Source organism: Ictidomys tridecemlineatus, chromosome 6 (assembly GCF_052094955.1).
Source record: "Ictidomys tridecemlineatus isolate mIctTri1 chromosome 6, mIctTri1.hap1, whole genome shotgun sequence".
Classification (NCBI taxonomy): Eukaryota; Metazoa; Chordata; class Mammalia; order Rodentia; family Sciuridae; genus Ictidomys; species Ictidomys tridecemlineatus.
The window spans coordinates 111,643,118-111,659,334 of NC_135482.1; the positions used below are offsets into that span (position 1 = coordinate 111,643,118).

Sequence of the window (16,217 nt, forward strand, 5' to 3'; positions counted from 1 at the left end):
CCCACGACAGTTATTTAGGCTGACATCTAAAAAGGTTATTGCTGACTTTAAAATACATGTTAGACCAGTTTCTGTTATCATGATATTAATTATTGTCATAACCTAGATTCAATATCATACCTAACACTGTGGGAGAGTAGTAGGGATTGTTGAAGAAAAGGGTAATAAAATAGAACACATTGTATGTTCAAGTTCTTATAGGCATGACAGTAAATACTTTGCAGCACAACAAATTGTAGGTAAATTCTTCTCAGTCACATTACCACTTGTATCTTTAGTAGAAGTGCATGAGCATCTCAATATAGAATCAATGCACAATTAAGGAAGGCTGACAGTAATTTTTATGTAATTTTTCATCTGCCATCTTTAGTAATTTAATTAATATATATTTTCTTCTGCAATAAATATAACATCAGCATTTCAACTGTTTTGCAGAAATTTAAAATTCCTGTTTCATCACAGTAAGAGCTTTAATAAATTTGTTATAATTCTTAAAACATTTATGATAAATATTATCCTAATTCATTATTTATAGATCAAACTACTTTATATTCTTTCCTAAAAATAGCATTTTAAGCCAAAATTGTATATTTATACCTACTCCCATTTTATTTTTAGGTATGCATCTCTAAGAAAAGCAGATTTTTCTGAAAAGTAATAAAAATTACATTTGTGATTAGCTTCAATGTATATTATGCAATTTACAAAGAACACTATAAAATATGTGTACATGTTAAATACATTTAAGTATATATATATATATTTATATATTATAGTTTATTCACATACACATGCATGCAATATGTTTTGTTGTTCTAGAACAGAAGTATCTAGGGAGATCTTTCAGATTCAATTACACTGAATTCTAAACAAGCAAGTTGAAATGGATATATTTCTCTCAAAACAACTAATGGAAATAAAGAAAACTTTGATTTTTAAATTAATTTAACAACTGTCTATTGTGTTCAAAAATAGCAATGTAGTAAATCAGAATTCAAATTCATACCTATAGATTTTTTTCAAATATGTGAGCTTTTTAAATTTTTGCATGAGTCCAAAATAACAATGAAATTACCTAAATCCATAACCCAAGGGACCAGTTTTCCACTTTTTACTTCCCAGTCACTAATTGTGTATCTATTCTTTCCCTATTCTGCAATAACTCCTGGTAATGACTAAAAGCTGTTCTAGAAATAGTAGTAGTAGTAGTAGTAGGTGAATGTATTTTTTAATGCCATTTTTTTCAATTTTGTAATCTCTTTATTTGAATGGGACATGGTTGCATTATCTCTGCCCACATGTGGTTTAGAGATAAGTAACAGAGCAGAAAGGTGAAACTCCTCTTCACTGTGCTATCGTTTATAGGAACACATTAGTAGCAACAAACTTGCTCTCATTTAATGCAGACATTGAAGCCAAAAACATGGTGTACATCAGTCACCATTATTTCTAAATTATTTGAAATATATTTCTTTAAAATTAACAGTGATGCATGCTAACAAATACTGATTATAAGCAGAATTTTCTTGATTAGAATAGTAGCAAATGTTGAAAGTTCTCGTATTCCTTCTCCTTCTTTTGTAGCTCATATGTATACTTAGTTTGTCTCAATGAATTGAGTCCACATTTAGAATTCTAGAGACTCATGTATAAACCTGAACTTCAAGCTTCTCTGAAGGAACCTCATGTGGTCTCACTTGAGCCATAATACTTTATGGTGTAGTGTACAGGGGTGCATCCAACATGCTGGAAATATATGTTCTCCAGTTTGCTGCTGGCAACTACAGCATTCACTCAGACCACCTACTTTGCCTCTATAAGTGAATTTACAAGTCTTTTATAATATACTTTGATAAAGATTTCATAGTGGTTTCTACTGATATACAAGAACATAACCTACATAATATATTATGCATCTCTTTGAAATGGGATTAAATTTTTAAGTTTAGAATTTGGCATTTGAATAGTTTTCTTTCTATATACTATAAAAATCATGTTCCCATTAGAATTTTTGAAAGTCTGATTAGGTTACTCATTGCTAGAAGTGGATAAATAATTGCTAGAAGTAGATAAGTCATGGATGTTGCAAGCTGTTGTATGTATTACTTTTCAGTTTTGTTCCTTAAAAATGCAAGTGATTTAGTGTCTTTCATGATGCTAAAAATAATCTGTATAGATTAGCATAAATCTTGTTGATGCACAAAATTTCTGAATTAAATTTTTCCTAAAATTATAAATAATTTTAAGTAGCAATTAACGTGGAACCAGGATTAAATTTTTTTTGAAAAGTAGCTTAGTATTATGTTACCAGGATTATCATTAAAAGTGAGAATACGTTTTTAACATTATTTTTATTAGAGTGTATATTATACATAGTATTTGGGTTAATTCTAACAAAATCATACAGGAATGGAATTCCAGTTGGGTTAATGATCCCCTCTTTTCCCCTTCTGTCCTAACTCTCCTCCTTCATTCTCTTCTTCCTATTCGCCTAGACATTCTTTCACTTGTCTATTTATTTATATTTGATTGCTTCTTTCTACTTATACATAAAGGTGCTATTCCCTGTGGTATATTTGTATATGCATATAACATGATTTTTAAAGAATCCCTTCTTCATTGCCTTCTCTTTCTCATTCCCACTCTTCCTCTCAATCTTCTTTTTTCTACACCAGTGGTCTTCCCTATGTCTTATGATATTCTGCTCTTTCCTTCTCTTTTTATTTAACTTCAGCTTCTCATATGAAACTTTTGACTTTTGAGTTTCTTGGTTTGGCTTATTTCACCTAGCATGATATTCTCGCCCCCCATTTACCAGCAGATGGCATAATTTATTATTTATGGCTGAGTAAAACTACATTGTATGTATGTGTACCACAATTTCTTTATGCTTTCATCTATTGACAGGCACCTGGGTTGATTTCATAAGTTAGCTATTCTTAATTGTGCTACTATAAACACACGTGGCTGTATTACTATACTAAGCAAATTTTATTTTAGTAATTTTGGGAAAGTACTGAGTCATGGGATGGCTGGGTCATGCAATGTTTCTCTTTTTAGGTTTGGGGGAATCTCCAAACTGTTTTCTTTTTTTTTAAAATTTTAATATTTACTTTTTAGTTCTCGGCAGACACAACATCTTTGTCTGTGTGTGGTGCTGAGGATTGAACCCGGGCCGCATGCATGCCAGGCAAGCGCGCTACCGCTTGAGCCACATCTACCGCCCTCCAAATTGTTTTTCAGAGTGGTTGTACTAGTCTGCAGTCTCACCAGCAGTGTACAAGTGTGTCTTCCCCCTACATCCTTACCAGCATGTATTACTATTTGTGTTCTTGATCATTACCAGCATGGCTTGAGCAAGATGAAGTCTTAGTGTAGTTTTGGTTTGCATTAATCTAAGTGCTAGAGATGTTTCATGTATTTTGGAGGCTTTTTTTTCCTTAGAAATTTCTGTTTAGTTCTTTTGCTCATTTATTGACTGGGTGTTTTTTGATTGTTCCTTTGTTGGTTTTTGCTATTTTTGATGGTAAGTTATTTTTTAATATTTATTTCTTAGTTGTAGTTGGACACAGTACCTTTATTTTATTTATTTTATGTGGTGCTGAGTATCAAACTTAGGACCTCACATGTGCTAGCCGAGTGCTGTACCTCTGAGACACAATCCTGGCCCAGTATTTTCTTTTGAGTTGGTTATTTCTGTTTGTTAATGCCCTATCAGTGGATTACCTGGCAAAAATTCTCTCCATTTCTGTAGGAAAAAATATATTTTTATATTGAGCTTTCTAACATGTAAGATAAATATCTCTCATAAATAAGAGAAGACACAGGAACTAATTGAGAAAAAGCAACATAGTTTATTCAAAGTCTGTCTCTTTTAATTCAGAGCCCATTATCTTTGTGACCCTTTTGGAACAGGAATTCCATGACATTGGAATCTGGGATTCTGATTGCATAAATTGAATCAAGAGGACTTGTATAACATGGAGAAAACTTTCATGTCCTTGGGAAGCTTTCAGAACTATATCCATACAACTTAAATTCTTTACGTGTGAATGTTTCCTTTGAAAAATCATTGTTAAATAGGTGTTAAGCAATGAGAAACCTATCTCTGTAATATTGGACATACAATGCACAATTCCTCTAAAAATAAAACAAGGAATCTTACTGATGAGGCTTCTTATTTCTGGAAAAGTATACATTCTTCAAAAATATGATTGATACACCCTACTGGCAAGTTGAGAATTTTGCTCGTTAATTAAATATAATACTTAAATTCTTTACTAACATGTGTTAGGGAATGGGGCTACTGAGATAGAAGATACAGTTCATGTTCTCGAGATGCTCTTGGTTGAGGTGTGTGCAGTTTACATAACTCCAAGATGCCATGATGAATGCTGTGACAAAGGCAAGGATTTGTGGAAAGAGTAAGTGTTGGAAGCAGTTTTGGAAATGACTAGAGTTCATGTGGCCACTCTAGGCAGAGGAGATGCATTTCAAAGTGAAACAGCAGCACATATGGAAGCAGAGTGGGAAGAGTAGGAAGTGGGTACTCTTAATTTACATTATTATTATATGCTTATATTCATACAGTGTTTTGTAAGGTTAGGTTCAGTTGAGAAGTATTAATTTTGTGAATAAACTATATTTTTTTCAGAGTGGCCAATCACCAGTTTTACTCACCATAAAGAAAAACAGACTGATGATGGTGGAATAAAGCAACCATACGTACAGTTGATGATAAGGGAAGGTATAGCACATTATTTATTTATTTATTTATTTATTTGTTTACTTTTTTTGAAAAGGCTTAATATTATAGGGAAAATCACTCAAGTTAAAAATATTAAATTAATGGGAATTACATAACCATTGGAATATAGTGAAATAGATAAACATGAACTACAATTAGGGATAAAAGCAGTTATTTGATGAAAATAAGAGTATGTCGTATGACTCACATGTCCTTATAATTATTAGCTGATTTTATTGATCACATGGTCTTGTATTAGCTAGAGTGTTCATTTTAGTTTTATAAATATGGACTTTTAGTTTGCTTTTTTTTCTCCAGTATTGAACTTTTTAAACTTTCTTTTAGATTTTATCTTCTCTTGCTATAATTTCCTTTTGGAAATGCTTTGTTGAGCATAAATAGACATTGAAAAGAATTTTGTTCTTTGGATGATTGTTTGCTTTAAATTACTTTCTTTGTGGAATATTATTTTTTATTATTTCTAAATGAGTTTTAATTGCTATAGACATACATTGTCAATTTCTAATGAAAAAGAGGGTAACATATGCTTGAAGGCTGGTTGCAAGATTATATATGTAGTATTGATGCTTCTCAGAGTGAGTGACTGAAGCAACAATGACTATTATTATCATAGTGCTACTGTTATTGTATTATACCTGCAAATAGCTTTTTTATTTCTTCACCTTTGGCTGACTGTGAATTACAATGTTAAATCACCCTAGGAAGCAAAAGGAGCTTTATTCATCAAAATCTTTGCCAACTCCAGATGAATGACCTAGTCATAGTTACTGTACATTGAAGGATTTTAAGTTTGTAACTCTCCCCTTTGGGGACTAAAAATTTCTTTTTGTGTGTGTGTGTTTTCCTTTTAGACTTACAAATGATTTTCAAAGATAAAGGCTTGATCTTCCAAGATGTTTATGTCTGTTAGTGTATGTAAAGAAAATATATCAAATTGCTAAAATATTAAAATTGGCTCTTTAATATTAAAATATTAAAATTGGCTGTTTAAAAAAAATTATTAAAAATACTTAAGGTTGAAGTCATCTCTCTCTTTTTAGAAAAACCCTCATGTTGGCTGTGGAACATAAACCAACACAAATAGTTGATCTGCTTTTTCAATGTGTTGTTAATGTGTCTCTTCAGATAACTGTGGATGGGTTGCCTTGTCTTATGGAATTGCTAGTGGCAATACTGCATAAGTATTTACATTACAATACTAGTCAACATTAGATGCATATTCACAATAGTTATACCTGCTGCATCTCACACATGAGGTGAGATTTTATACTGTCACTATATATGGAACAGTAGTGAGTTAGGACAGTTCATCATTCAGAAACCCTTCAAAAGTCTACCCTAGAGGTAGTGATGACACTTTGGGTGAGGATGAGGGAGGTGAGGTGAGGGGGAATGGGGGCAGGAAAGATGGTGGAGTGAGATAGACATTATTACCTTGGAACACGTATGACTGCAAATTTGGTGTGATAGTACATCATGTATAATCAGAAATGAAAAGTTGTGCAATTGTGTACAATGAATCAAAATACATTCTGCTGTAATTAAAATAGAAAAATAATTAAAATAAATGAATTAATTTAAAAAAAGTAGTGATGTGTGCATGAGTTACCTCCAAGGTTTGTTCTCTCCTCTCTTCTCCCCTCCCCTCTCCTCTCCTCTTCATGCATTGGTAGGAAATTGTTCTAGCACTGAGGTATACCACTAGCCAGTATCTTAAAACTTTGTAAGCCTTTATCCTTAGGGTTTCCAGCATTATTCATTTCATTCCAAGCATAACCCCTACTCATGGGCACAAATAGTATCGCACCTATGATTTTTCTAATTAGCTATTTGGGTCTTGAAATTCCCAGTTTAGCAGAAGTTAGCTTTTCCACCATTATCCTTTAATTTACCAAGGACCCAATAATATCCTTGAAGTCTAAGGAAGATAATTCTGTAGTCAGATGGAGGAAGATAAAGGTATTTAAAATCGTTCCTTTGTCTCTGTTGGTTCTGTTACTGTAGTGTTTCTGCCAGAACTGACCCTGTAGATTGGTAGTGAATAGCTTTTATTACAACATGTCCTGAGTCCCAATCCCTGAGTCTTCATGATAACACACACTTAGACTCAAAAGTTACAACATTCTTTTTAGGTCACATGCACTCATGCTTTTTTACTCAACCATTATTTTCAAGCAGCAGCACTGTTCTTTGACAGCTTGGCCTGTAGCTTTGACCAACATATATTAAGTACTCTGACCCTGTATCCTTTTAGGAGCCTTATTTGGAACCCCCATATTAGCCTTACCCTGTTGGGTACATTATTGTTTGAGGATTTTGTCTTTTCTATGAGAAAATTGATATTATTCAAAGCTATCAGAGAGCTTCAAATAAGGTCACTGAAAGAGATGGGAGTTTTCTGTCATCTTGGCTAACAGGTGTGTGCCCTGAATTGTTCCCTTTTTTGAAATAGATTCCTTTTAACTGCAGGGGCAGGGGGAGGCGGAAATATCACTGTTTCCCAGGGTAGGTGCCAACTTTTCATTGGCACCTCTAGTGGTTTGTTTTTTTCGAGTAATTAAAATTTCCCCAGCTGTTACAAATACTGCCTAAAGTTTTCGGCATATATCAAGTTGTTTTCGAAAAAAAGAGATTAAGCAGATTCATTGAATGTAAGAGAGCTAAACCCCATTATGACTCTTCAGTATCTGTTGTGTTAAAAAGGATTTTGTCTTCCAAGTCGGTTGGAGATCAACATGGAGATGTAGCTACTCTTACAATGATCTTCTGATTCTGTTCAACTAAGTGGAGAAGAAATAGTAGTAGTCCAAACCAGTTCTTGCATTTGTTGTTATTGATTAGTCTCTCAAAAGAGGATGATTGTATTCTCTAATTTAAGAGATATTTATAAATAAAGTTATAAATTAACTTAATTGCTGATTTGCTCTGAGTTACTAAGCACAAAGAAGGGCACGATTGATAATGAAAATTAGGACTCGAGCATTTTTAAATAATTTTAACATTTTAATACTAGAACTTATGGAAAATGCATATTAGTTATATTTGATATTCTAAAAAGTTAAATATGCCATTATTTTACTACTTCTCTTAACATGTTTCAATATTTCTTAGTAAATCTTCTTAACAAGCTGGTGAACTAAAGTGATACAACCCATATTTTCTACAAGGCCTTAAGCCTAAGACTTGTGCAAGAACAAGGAGATATTGTTTACAGAGACAGGGAATATTCTGAGTTCATGCTTCACTAGTTAATATATTTGCCTGTCTTGCTCTCAAAGCATGATCATTTCGTCTTACTTTTTTCTTCTTTATTACAAGTTATGGGTGCAGTGGCACATGCATTCACTCCAGCTACTTGGTAGCCTGAGCCAGGACAATCAATTGAGCCTTGGCCATTATCGTGGAATGCCATCTCAAAAATAGAGCAAACATTTTAGAAACAATTTTCAAGTCAATAAAATGTCTATAGTGCTTACAAATTTAGAGAGTATATGAAAAAGTTCTGAAAGTAGATCTGAAATTTTATATTTGGTCAGTGTTTTCATATGAGTATTAAAATACGAATTTTATTACTTTTTTCAAACATAGCAACAGGAATCTAATTCTTCAATATATAAAAGCAGAATCTAGGATGTCAGCAATTTTCATTCCAGGTAAGCCTTACAAAAGTGAGTTACACTTGGTGTGCATGCCCTGTGTAATAAGAGTAAGAAAGTTTTGATCACAAAAGAACAATGGAAAAAAGTAAATGTTTAAATTCCATTCATATTTTTCTAAGTTTTTGATCACATAGAATCCAGGATTATTTAGCAATTAATTGCATTAAATTTATTATCTAAATGATATTGTCATAAGAAATTTTATACTAATTTTGAATCTGAAATTTTATGTCTTTGCAGAAATAAGAAAAATATTTTTAAATTAGTAGGTTGTGTTTCTTTTAACATGATATTTTAACAAATTGGGCTTTTCTATAATGTCACCTGTTATAAACACAGATGTTCCTGTGAACTATTAATATCAACTTCTATTATGTGCACAAATTGGTGGATTTCACAGTGGTAATTTGATACACACATATACAATACTTGAATCCTATCCACTCTCCTTACTTCCATTTTCCCCCTCCTTTCTCTTGTTTCATTCCCAAATACCTTCCCTCTTCTTTAATAATCTCTCTTCCATTTTCTAGTCATTCTTATTTTCTTCCAAGATTAAAGATGTTACAGAGAGCATGTGATACTTGGATTTTTGTTTCTGTTTTATTTTATTTTTTTTCACATTTACATGATGACGACCATTTCCATCCGTTTTACAGTTTTTTTCCTTGTTTCTTTTTTAACTTTTTTATTCAGGGCTTGAAATATACCATTTCTTGCTATCCTGGGCTTTAGAGTTTCTCCTCAGAAATCTAATATTTTTCTTATGTGTTTATAATTGCTTTGACTTTTATAGATTTCAGTGTACCTTTGGTAATTTTATAGACTATTCTGTGGAAATGTTCTTTTCTGGTTATGTCCATTTGGTGTTCTAAAAGCTTATTATACCTGGATGTCCATAACTTTCACAAGATTTAAGAAATAATCTCTTTTATTCACTGAGAAAGCTTGCATTGCCTGTAGCTTGTACCTCTTCTTCATTGTGTGTACCAATGATTCATTAGATTAGTCTTTAAATTGTGTCCAGTGGGTTTTTAAGTTCTTTTCAGTTCTTTTAATTCTTCTTTGTATTGTTAAATGTGATATTTCATGATCAATTTCAATCGCTGATATTTTTTCTTTCACTTGATCTACTCTAAAGGTCTGACTTCAACTCGATATTTTTATTTGAGGTGTTGAGCTCTTTATTTTCAAGATTTCTAATTGATTCTTTTCAGAATCTGTATTTAATTGTTCCTTTATGTTCCTTTATACAGAATCTGTATTTAATTGTTCCTGCATTTTTTAAAAAAATTGTGTTTTATTTTATTTTTTATTTTTTTAGTTGTAGATGGACACATATCTATATTTATTTATTTATTTATTTATTTATTTATTTTTATGTGGTGGTCAAGTACCAAACTCAGGGTCTCACACCTTCGAGGCAAGTGCTCTACCACTGCACCCCAGCCCCAGCCCTGTTTTGCATTTTATTTAGAGACAGGGTTGCTTAGTGCCTCATCATTGCTAAAGCTGGCGTCAAACTCTTGATCCCGCTGCCTTAACCTTCTGAGCTGGTTTTTTGAGTTCTTTATGTGTCTGTGAGATTAATGTTCTCTGAGATTCAGGTGGTAAAGATGTTTTTTACATTTTGCAGGCTCTACATTCATGTTCTTGATCATTTTCTTTGCTGTGAAAAAGCTTTTTACTTTGTACTTTCCCACTTATTGACTCTTGATTTTATTTGTTGCAATTTAGAAGTTTTGTTGAGGATGTCAGTTCCTAGGTTGACTTGATGTTTTCTAGTGGGTACAGGATCTCTGGTCTAATACCTAAGGGATGACTTTGAGTTGAGTTTTGTGCACAGTAAAGGATAGAAGTTCAATTTGATTCTGCCATATACATATTTCCAGTTTTCTCAGTAGCATTTGTTGAGAAGGCTATTTTTTCTTTTAATGTATGTTACTGATGTCTTTGTCTACTATGAGATAGTTGTATTTATGTAGTTTTGTCTTTGTGTTGTCTGTACTGTTTCATTGGATTTCTTGCCTGTTTTATTGCCAAAATCATGACATTGTGTAGCTCTATAATTTGAGATTATATATTGTGATTATTTCACTTTTCTCACTAAGGATTGTTTTGGAAGTAGTGGGCCTCTTGTTTTTTTTTCAAGTGAATTTCACGAATATCTTTTCTATTTCTATGAAAAAATATTATTGAAATTTTATTAGGAATTGCAATCAAAATATAGTGTTTTGGTAATATGGCAATTTTGATAACATTAATTTGCCTTTCCATGAACATTAGTGATCTTCCATCTTCTAAGGTCATCTTTAATTTCTTTCTTTAGTGTTTTTTAATTTTTGTTATAGAGATCTTTTACTTCCCAAGTATTTTAAATTTTTTTGAGCCCATTGTGGTTCACCAGCTGATTCATAATTGGTGTAGAGGACCATAATTGATTTATGGGTGATAATTCTATATCCTGCTACTATGCTGAGTTTTTTTTTGAGTTCTAAGTTATTTTCGTGTAGTTTTGTGTCTTCTAAATAGAGAATCTTGTGGTCAGCAAATAGGGATAGCTTGAGCTCTTCTTTTGCTGGTAATACCCTTTAATTTCTTTTGCCAAACTGCTCTGGTTAGAATTTCAAGGACTATGTTGAACAGAAGAGGTGAAAGAGGGCATCCTTGTCTTGTTCCAGGTTTTAGAGGGAATGCTTCAGTTTTTCTGCATTTGGAAGGATGTTTGCCTTGGATTTTTTAGTATATAGCTTTTAAAATATTTGGATATGTTCCTATTCCTAGTTTTTCTACTGTTCTAAACATAAATGGATGCTGTACTCTGTCAAATGTCTATTGAGATAATTTTGTGATTTGTTTTAAGTCTGATGATAAATTACATTTTTTTATTTCCATAGGTTGAACCAATCTTTATTATGGTACACTATATTTTTAATATATTTTATGCAGTTTTCTAGTATTTTATTAAGATTTTTTGCATGTGTGTTCATCCAGGGTATTTGTCTAAAGCTTTATTTCTTTGATGTATCTTTGTCTGGGTTTGGTATCAGGGTGATTCTACCTTTAGAGAATTAGATTCTACCTTTAGAGAATTTAGAGTTTGGAAGAGTTTCTTCCTTTTATTTTTCATGGAATAATTTGATGAGTATTGTTGTTAGTTCCTTTTTAGAAGTTTGGTAGGAATTGCTAGAGAATCTATATGGTCTTGGACTTCTCATAATTGGTAAGTCAAAATACTGATCCATTAAAAAACAACTGGCTTCAAAAATGCTAGAAATGGCTGGGTTAAGTGGTGCATACCTATAATCCCAGTGGCTCAGGATGCTGAGACAGGAGAATCATGAATTGAAAGCCAGCCTCAGGAATAGTGACGTACTAAGCAACTCAGTGAGACCCTGTCTCTAAATAAAATACAAAATAGGGCTGGGATGTTGCTCAGTATTTGATTACTTCTGAGTTCAATCTCTAGTATCAAAGAAAAAAATCTAGAATTGAGAAAAAATATGGATGTGTATAAATGACCATGAATTATTCAGGTCACAAACAAGAAAGGAAAAAAATATATAATTTAAAAAACAATAGATCTCAGTGCTTTTGTGGTGCTTGTGATTGACCCTATAGCATCATGAAATTGAGGCACATTCTCTGTGAGTGGGCTACATTTATAGTCCTTATCTTCCATTCTAAATAGTTTGAGAGCATACAAATTACATGCTGAAGAAGTATGGCATCTATAAAGGTCTGCCACTTAAGAGGATTATTGAGAAAATTGACATCATGCTGTATGATGTACTAAATGAACCATCCTGCTCTGCTGAAACCAGATAAACTCTTCTCAATGTATTTGACAGTCTCAAGAAGTCATAGTTTATAAAATGATCATCAAAAACTTTTATAACTACCTTGCCATGGGAAATAAGACTCTATGCCGCAGCCCGGCTGGCTGGGCAAAATAAGGGGGGGGGTGACGAATAACTTGTGTAGATTGATACAGCAGGAGAGGGAGCCTTTTATTGTAAGACAACAGAGGTATTTATACATTTTGCACACCTTATCTTAATTAGCATAAACTAGATACAGCAGTCAAACAATAAGGAATCTCCATACTTAATAGCTCGCTTTTGTTACTTCACAAACCACTCCCTCTGGCATTTTGCCAGGCACCATCCAGACTTGTTTACAAACTCTAACATTTCTGGCAAAATACCAGGTGTTATTTTGACTTGTTTACAGACCTTAACAACTCTAAAGGGAATAGCATGCATGGATTGAAATAATCCTCCTCTTTTGAGTGGTGAGTATAAACTCAGTCTATATAATTTTAACAGTACAATTCTTTTCAAAATTAACATCATCACTATTTATTTCATCGTTGGGGATTGAAACAAGAGCTCACACATTCTATACAATACATTACCACTTAGCTCCTTCCTCTGTCCTCAGTATATTCTCTCAGGGGAAGAAGAGTCACATTATTTTTTGTTTTGTTTTATTTTTTGGTTTTTTGGTTTTCTTTGTTTTGTTTTGTTTATACTTCTAATGAAATTGAAGGAATTTCTTCTCCCATAGGAGATATATGGTTGGCACATTCTGAAAGCATGAGTGAGTTAATAGCCTATTTAAGTATTTTATCAAATCAGTTATGATATTGTCATATAATATTACTACATAACAACTTGATGCTACCTCCCTAATTCTTCTTTCTACATTTCCCCAGGACAATGCAGTGTGGATAAGAGTGTATAAACTCTGAATGGTGTCATTTTTCAACAGTTTTTATCCCTAGAGGAGGTAAAGCATTTTTTTGTACCACACATAAGATAGGAAAAGTAGCTGGAAGTAAGAGATTAGCATCTTTTCTGTCTCCTATACTGGAATGTCTTTGTAAGCCTTCTGTCCCTGGTCTGTTGACTGCATTCCTCTATGTTCTATAGGTGTTTTCATATATTTGTTGACCATTTATATTTCTTATTCTGTGCAGTGCCTGTTCAATTCCTCTGCACATTTATTAATTGGGTGATGTTGTTATATTAGTGTTAAGTTTTTTGAGTTCTTTATCTATCCTGGAATTTAATGTTGTTTCCCCCCTATTCTGGTGGCTCTCTTTTCATGTCCTTGGTTGTTTGTTTTGCAATGAAGAAACTTCTCAGTTTGATGCCATACCATTTATTGATAATTGACTTTACTTTTTGCCGAAGGGCCTGCCTTTCAGCATCAACTGTGAGAAGCTTGAGGGCACAGAGAAACCCCTCCAGAGATAGTTTCAGAGAATGGTGTCTGCTTTATTGTGTAGCAAAAATAACTTTTATAGTGGGAATGTGCCTATTTACTGCTAACAGTCATGATAGGCCAGAGGTGATACACAACATCATATTACGGGAATCCTGACACCAAGAGTCTAGGAACTGCCACATAGGCTGACCTTGTACCATCAAGAGAATAACTTCTTGTCAAAGGAGCAGGGAAATGGCGCTTGCCAGTGTTCTGACAATACTCTGTCCCAAAACAGTGTTGTACGTTAGGACTGCCATGCTGCACAATGAGCAAGTAAGCATTCCTCCATGTAGATCCAAGGTCAGGCCCACCAATAACTTCTTTTGCTTTAGGGATCTTATTAAGAAGTCAGTTCCTGACTGTTGCAATCTGTTTCTCCTGTTGGAGTTTTGGGCCTACATTTTCTTCTAGCGGGTGTGTGGATTCCAGTCTAATACCTAAGTCATTGATACAATTTGAGTTGAGTTTTGTGCATGGTGAGAGGATTAGGGTTCAATTTTATTCTGCTACATGTGCATTTTCAATTTTCTCAGTATCAGTTGTTGAAGAGGCTATCTTTTTTCCAATGTACCATATTGGTACCTTTGTCTAGAATTAGGTAACTGTATTTATGTGGGTTTGTCTGTGTCTTCTGTTCCTTTGGTCGTCTTTCCTGTGTTCTTGCCAATATCATTTTTTAATAGCTCTGTAGTATAACTTGAGGTTTGATATTGTGATGCCTCCTGCTTCATTTTTCTTGATAGGGATTGTTTTGGATATCTGGGTCTCTTGTTTATCCAAGTGAATTTCATGATTGCTTTTTCTATTTTCTGTGAATAATATCTTTGGGGTATTGAAGGGAATTGCATTGAATCTTCATAGCACTCTTACTAGTATGGCCATTTTGACAATATTAATTCTGCCTATCCAAAAACATGGGGAAGTCTTTCCATCTCCTGTGGTCTTCCTCAATTTATTTCTTGAGGGTTTTGTAATTATCATTGTAGAGATCTTTTACCTCTTCTGTTAAGTATTTTCCAAGATTGTTTTATGCTATTTTGAATGGGATAGTTTTCCTAATTTCTCTTTTAGCTCATTCATACATACAGTATAGAAACACAATTGATTTAAGTTTGTTACTTTTGTATCCTGCAATTTGATGAATTCATTTGAGTTCTAGAAGTTTTTTGGTAGACTTTTTTTTGGACTTCTAAATATAGAATCATGTCCTCTTCAAATGGAGCTAATTTTAGGCCTTCTTTTCCTATTTGTATCCCTTTAATTACAATCGTTTGCCAAATTGCTCTGGCTGGAGGTTAACAGACCTGATTTGTTCAGCTCTCTATTCATCATTCATTAGTAAAGTTGGTGGTCTTGTGTTTTATTTCATTATGATCTGATAGATTACAGAATATTATCTCTACACTTTGTATTTGCTAACAGTTGCTTTGTGTACTAATAGAAGTAGTGAAAGTAGGCATCCCTCTCTCATTTTAATTTTTAGAAGGAATGCTGTAGTTCTCCATTTAGAATTATGTTGGCCTTGGGTTTGTCATATATAGCTTTTACAGTGTTGAGGTATGATATTTCATTCCTATTGTTTTTAGTGTTTAAAGCATGAATGGATATGGTATTTTGACAAAAATAGATGCTGCATCTATTTGGAAGATTATGTGTTCTCATCTCTGTGTCTATTTGTGTGATGGATTACATTTATTGATTTCCATTTGTTGAAACAATGTTGCATTCCTAGGATGAATCCCACTTGGTCATAGTGCACTGTCTTTTTAATATGTTTTTGTATATCAGTATTTTATTGAGGAATTTTGAATCTATGTTCATCCAGGATATTAGCCTGAATTTTTATTTTGTTGATGTGTCTTTGTTTGGATTTGGTATCGGTGTGAGATAGGCTTCATTGAATGAGTTTGAAGAGTTTCCTCCTTTTCTATTTCATGGGATAATTTGAGGAGGATTGGTATTGGTTCTTGTTTAAAGGTTTGTTAGCAATTGGCTGAGAATCCATCTGGTCCTGGGCTTTTCTTTGTTAGTAGGTTTGTGATGACTTTTTCACTCTCATTATTTGTAATTGATCTGTTTAAATTTTCTGTTTCCTTTTGGTTCAATTTGGGTAGCTTATGTCTCCAGGGATTTATTGATGTCTTTAAGATTTTCTAGCTTATTGGATTAAAATAGTTTCTATAAAATAGCTCCTAATTATCCTTATATTCAGTAGTATTTATGGTGATATTTCCAGTTTCACCATAGATTTTGGTACTTTGTATTTTTCTCTCATAGTTAGCTTGGCTAAAGTTTATCAGTTGTTAATTTTTTCAAAGAACCAACATGTTGATTTTTTAAAATTTTTAAATCTTGATTTCTTTGATTTCATCTTTGATTTTTATTGTTTCCTGTCTTTTGTTGACTTTATTGTTTTTTTTTAATTTCCCCTAGGATCTTGAGATATAATGTTAGATTATTTACTCAGTAACTTTCTGTTCTTTTAATATATGGGCTCCATGCTCTACTTTTCCTCT

The 16,217-nt window shown here is 33.0% G+C and overlaps 1 long non-coding RNA gene across 1 annotated transcript in view; it reads left to right on the forward strand.

Moving 5' to 3' along the window:
* The window catches only part of LOC120890315 (uncharacterized), a 333,009-nt gene that overhangs the window by 103,505 nt on the left and 213,287 nt on the right, over window positions 1–16,217 (forward strand). The gene's annotated exons all lie outside the window — the stretch shown is intronic.